The sequence below is a fragment of the Hirundo rustica genome, chromosome 17, assembly GCF_015227805.2.
Source record: "Hirundo rustica isolate bHirRus1 chromosome 17, bHirRus1.pri.v3, whole genome shotgun sequence".
Classification (NCBI taxonomy): Eukaryota; Metazoa; Chordata; class Aves; order Passeriformes; family Hirundinidae; genus Hirundo; species Hirundo rustica.
The window spans coordinates 6,034,445-6,040,444 of NC_053466.1; the positions used below are offsets into that span (position 1 = coordinate 6,034,445).

General features: G+C 45.8%; 1 protein-coding gene across 2 annotated transcripts in view; it reads right to left on the minus strand.

Moving 5' to 3' along the window:
* GALNT9 (polypeptide N-acetylgalactosaminyltransferase 9) overlaps window positions 1–710 on the minus strand; it is a 251,345-nt gene extending 250,635 nt beyond the window's left edge. For both annotated transcript variants that reach the window (XM_040081034.1, XM_040081033.1), the window contains exon 1: window positions 481–710. The gene's annotated coding sequence lies outside the window, so the exon portion shown is untranslated. The remainder of the gene's footprint in view (window positions 1–480) is intronic.
* Window positions 711–6,000: the final 5,290 nt, after the last annotated feature.

The following is a 6,000-nucleotide window of genomic DNA, read 5'->3' on the forward strand; positions in this document are numbered from 1 at the left end:
TCAAAACATCTTTGAAATAGACACCTTCATGCAAAACATTTCAGCTGCAGAAGAAAAAAAGAGCTTCCTTTAGAAAATTGCTTTATGGCAGATGCTAACCCTGCCAGCTTCCTCCACAGAACAGTTGTGAGCAGATCCGTGGCATACAATCATCCACCGTGGCTCAGAAGTTGTGCTTTTCCTGGTGTAATTATCTGGGCACCTCCAGCATCCAGGCCTCCAATAAAACACAGTGCCTTAAAGACTGGCACTTCAGAACATGAAAGCAGAGGGTTCAACAGAAGTTAGGCAAGTAACACTTGGCTAAAAATGAATCCTCAATAAAAATAAATTAAAAACGAGCGTTCAACACAGAGCAACAGAAGGAAACTGATGTAGATTTCATTGCCTTGTTAAGACAACCTCAGCCCCTCCAAAATACCCCACTGGTTAAAGTTCAAAACACACTGACAGCACTTTGCCTCTCATATTATAACTTACCCAGCTCTGGTCGTGCTGAGCATCTCCAGTAAGGGAGCACACTCCAAGCAGGCTCAGGGGAACAGGAGGAACTTGAAGTCACAGTCCTTCACTCCACTCAACTCCAACACAGAATACCGAGCTGTATTCCCGATTCCTGCCCCAGTAAAATCCATAAGCAGAGGGCCCAGGTAAGCACATCCCAGGGTAGCACCAGCAAACAGAAAGGAGAGGCAGGAACCCCTTATGAGCTGTTGGTCCAACCAAGGACTAATTGGATGAAGCTGAAACAGTCAAGTATTTAATTGTCAACAATGCAACTAGTGCTTGACGCACAACAGATGACCCAGCTCCTCCAGCACTTTGTGGAACTTCCTGCACCTGTGCCAGGCAGAGACAATTTCCACCTTCACAAATGCAATTTTCTTACAGCATTAAGAATGTGGGTGTTGAATGGTTGCCACAGTGGATATGGAATTAGAAATACACACAAAGTAGCAGAGAGAAATGTTACCGTGAAAGCAGCTGTACTAATATCCCAGGTATCAGAAACATGGGGATGCCTGGGAGATGAATTCTGGTGTCTTTCCTGTGAGTTACATGAAGATCCTGATCTGTTTCATGTCTCTAATGAACAGCATGATAGTATCAATAAATGCATTTATTGGCCTAACATCTCCATTCCTATTTCATCAAGATTTCACTCAGAGGGTAGGAAGACAAGAAGGTCATTTAATCTTTCATGTAAGAAAAAGTTCATTGCCCAAAGCAAACAGTAAATGTGGATAATGTGTTTCCTTTATCACCTGATGCTGCGTTGGTTTTTCTCAGGTTGTAAATGGCAGTGCTGTTCCAAGCCCTCCTGCTCTCAGCACCAGTGGCTGCACACAGGCTGAGCTAAGATTTGCCTGCTTTAGCCATCCCCAACCAAGCAGCACCACATCCCAGAGCAGGGCTCTGGCTGCTTGAAATACTGCCCAGCGTCAGCAGGAGTACAGCAGCCCAGTGTTTAAGTTCTTCCTCTACTAAGTACTTGGAAACCTTTCTTTCCCTAGGCTCCCTAAATGCTTTATAAACATTTATAAACAGTCAGAGTGAAAAATCAATGCAGAGATACTGTGGGGAGGAAGAGATAGCAAGGAAAGGAAAGACAAACTCAATGAAAAATGAAATAGTGCCCATATATTTACTACCACCAGCCTTGCTCTTCCAGGGCTTTTTCCTCACTCCTCCCTATCCCAGTCTTTCTGTGCAGGAGGAAAAAACAGGCTTTTTGTTCTCATCAACTGCAACAACCAATGTGATTTCAATAATGGGAATGTTTTCTCTCCTTCCTTGAACTGAGATTAGGTTTGGAAACTCAGAGACAATTTGAGAGTTCTGCAAATAATTCCAGGCTGGAGCTCCGAGCTGCAGCGGTCACTGGGGTGGACACTGGGATTCCCCCCCCCATTTCAGAGCATATGGGGAGAGGGGAAGCCAGGGCTGACCAGGGGGATGAGCAGTGCCAGGATCTGTGGGTGAAACCAGAAGGGCTGTACAGACATAAACCTGAAATGAGATCAACCAGACCCCGCTGCAGCCTCCTTCTGTTGCCTGAGTTGCTCAGGTGAATTCAGAGACTTTTTAAAATTTTTTACACTTAATTACTCAGCCATACAAGCTCAGAGCCTCTGCCCAACATAGAACAGGCACGATCTTGCTCTGACATGCTGCTGGGAACTTGACTTTTGCCTTCATCAGGATCAGCAGCAGAGCCTGAAACAAGAGCATTTGCTGGGAACAGGCTGGGTGCACCTTGCCCAGGTGCTGTGTTTTCTGTAGCCTAATGCAAACACTGTTATCTCCCTTACTCTGGCAGACTACTAATAACAAGTTTATACAGTTCATCTTAAACAAATATTGGGAAAGTCAGTCCTTACAAGGTCTGCTAAATTGCAGAGACGTCTGTGCAATTGCAATTGATGGCACAGCGTTGAATTATACAAAGGAAGGGGTCAGTGCCAGTCAGGCTATTTCTCAGAGCAGATTGCATGGAGGTCTCATTTAACACTGCCAACTCCGAACATGTGCACTGTATAAAGTACAGCTTTTTATGGTTCTATCAAAGGTCCCTAATTTGGCTCTAGGAGCCATCTGCTGATTTAATAGGGGATCTGCATTGTTAGGTTGGGTTTAGTTTTTTGGGGGTTTTTTTGTTTGTTTGTTTTGGTGGTTTTTTGGGGTTTTTTTTCCATTTGTTTAAACACCTAAAGCTTAGGCATTTAATAGAGAAAAATATTGCAATAAGTTAATCCTCTGTGCGGTAAAAAAGGAGGAAATGAATGTGTTCAGCTTTGTTTAATTTTGTCTCCTAAGCAACCAACATATTGGATATTGTGGGTACCAAACCTTAAACGTGTGAAAGTCATTAAATTAGCCCTTCCAAGACTGCTGTAACCATATTATTAGGAAATTTCAGATGAATTACACTGTCAAGACTGTTAAGTATCACCTTGTGCTTTTATCAGCCACTAATTAAGACTGAAACAGAATGTTAATGCCCATCTTACTTTGGCTAAACAAACAGAGATAATACACACAATGCTACCCATATTTAGATAATAGCCCCAACACCCACTAAACACGTTCTTCCTGTATTTCCCAGTGCAGATCTATGTGATCATTAAAAGCCCCCCGATGCCACAATAAGGAACCTTGATAGGGTATTTCACCTCCTCAGCACCATGGGGCTGGTGACATTTCCATTAATTTTCCAAAGTGACAATCTCAAGACCCTGCTTCAGGAGGAGCAGAGCCAGAGATGTGGGTTCAGCCACAGCCCCAGAGCTCGCTCTCTCCACACAGATGATTTGCTGGGAATTTGTTAAAAAGCCTGGGCTGACACAAACCATCACAGGACCCAGTTTGAACACAAGTGCCGGAGCAAAGCAAGGATTACACAGGATCATTCCAACAGCTCAGGCTTTACAAACACTGGGGATAACCCCATGAGGTGCTCCCCAAACCCACCCTCCATCCTTCCCTCCCTATGCAGCTTTCCAGCAGCAGAGCAGAGTGAAGGCTTCATCTGATGCAAAATTAACGCAGTGCCACTGAAATCAGCCCACCCTCGCTGGGGGTCCAATTCAATCACATTCCCTCATTTATAAAGAGTCTTGAACAAACATTTTATGTAAAGGTCTCAGATTTCTCATTTCAAGGGCTGTGAATCTCACAGGCAACCCCAAGAGCACAGAAACTGGTCAGAGGTAATGACCTTAACTGGGTTGCACCGCAGTTCCCTGGGGATTTCAGGGCAAGGAATGAGTCAGCAGCTGAGCACTTCCCCAAGACATTTTTGGATGAAATCAAGGGCAGTTTCAGCACTCACATGCTGAAGCAAGATTATGAATGACCACTGGACGTGACAATTTACCTTGCCACCAGGATTTCTCCAAGATTTACTTTTTGCCCTTTATTCATGCAGTTGTTTGCAGGTCGAATACATTCATCTGTTTTACTTCCCTGCATTCAAAGTAATGGACGGGATCAAAAATAAGCAAACAAATCCCCCCCATCACAAAAAAAAATAAAACCAAAAAAATTCAAATCAACCCAAACTAGAGAGACCTAAACTTAAAATTTTTGTGTTATAACAATAAAATGGAGGGAGAAAACAATTTACCAACCAATTTACTGGAAAACCATGGTACATCTCCTGCTACTGCATAATGGAAAATGCTTTGAAAATGGGTTTCCAGATTTCTCATTTGTGGTGAGCTCTGAGCACACGTGGATTTAATAGCATGGGTAGAATCGTTAATTAGACAAGAAAAGGTCTGCCATGAGTTTGTATCTTGTGATCCAGTGTGATTCTCATTCTCAGTCCATGGTTCAGACAGACCTGAAGCATTTCTGAAGCCCAGGGGGAAGAGGATCCATCTTGTCCAGCATCTGAACACATTTTAGTTCAAGGAAGAGGGATTAAAATTAGTGATGAATTACACCCTGAATGAAAGCAATCCTTTTTATGATCGTTTAGACACAGCCTCTCCCACTGCAGTCAGCTGGGGCAGCCACAGCCTCAATAACCATCAGTTATCCCCTAAGCCATGATTTAGAGGAGGTATTGGAGCAGCAGCAGACCCCTGACTCACGCATTAGGACAGGAATCCTGAAGCCAAAGACTTATTGCTGCTTCTTTGTGTGATGGCAAAGGTCACCTCCACCCTTAGTGCTCAGAGGGACACAGCTTAGAGACAGCCCATCCAGAAAACCCTAGAGTGCTTTTCGTTGTGGTGGTGTGGATTGCAAAGAACGTGAACTGGCCCTGTCCCCAAGGAGAAAAAGGGTGAGTGAAGGGGCAAAATACCAACAGTGCTGCAATTCCTGCAACTAGCAGACTGCAAGAGGAAAGCCAGGAAGAGGTGGGAAATTAAAGGAGAATCAAGCCTCAGCATGGGAGCTGGGCCTGTAGGTGTACAGGGATAGATCAGAGAAAGCCTGATGCAAAACCTGGCACCACAATCTGGCACTCTGGTTGACCTCTTGGAGGAGATAACTCAAGAGTCTCTCTGTTTTTGTTCTCTTTAAATACATGTACAGTCTGCTCCAGCTGCTTGGCTCCGGTGCGAGCTCGTGGTGCCAAGCCAGACATATTTGGCTTTGATACAGCGTTGGCTCAGCCTTCAAATAAACCACTGCTGTATTGTCATTAGGAAACAGGAGCTCCTGAGTGATTTCACGGAGAGGCCTGGGAGCCTCTGTGCTGGGGGCACAGCCCAGCCCAGCCCTGGGGCTGAACGTGACCGGGAGCAGCAGCTGCTGGCTGGAGACAACAGCCTGCAGGGGAGAAATCTCCCATTCCCAGCATCTGGTGTTATTCCTCAGTCTCGCACGGTCTGCGACAAACTGAGAGCCAGAGCTGTTTGGGCAATCTGGATCTCAAACGTGATGGCCCGTTAGAATTTGGGTCTGTTCTAATTTATTACAGGGTTTTTAGGGTAATGCTGCCCCGGCCTCGGGTTGGTAACACGAAATCTGAGGTGTTGGATGAGCTACACAGGAGCTCTGCTAATTCATTCACTCAGTTCAACTTGTGGCCTCCTGCAAGGCCAGGATTAGCAGCTGGGCTGAGCAGAGTGATGGGAAGGAGACCTGTCCTGCCACCACCACAGGTCAGGGGTGTTTGCATTGTGGCCATGGTCCCGTCCCGTTCTTGGCAGGATCACACTTTAAACACTGCTGACACAGCGTCTCCCTTCTGCGAGGTGTGTGCCAGGTCTGAAATTTGCTGTCAGCTCCAGCCAGCTGCAAGAACCCATCAGGCTTGGGGTCAGGAGCAAAACAAATCCCTCCTGCCACCCCAGTGTGGCTGTTCTGTACTTCTGCACCACTACCCCAGGGCATGGCCACGGTGGGAGAGGAGAAATTTGTGAGGTTTGACTTCAGGAGCACTGCTGGGGCAGGGGACACAGGAAAGCAGCAGCAGAACGGGACTGAGTCAGAAATACTTGCCAGAAGCCAACAGAGATTCTTGCTTTCATCTGCTGACAGAAA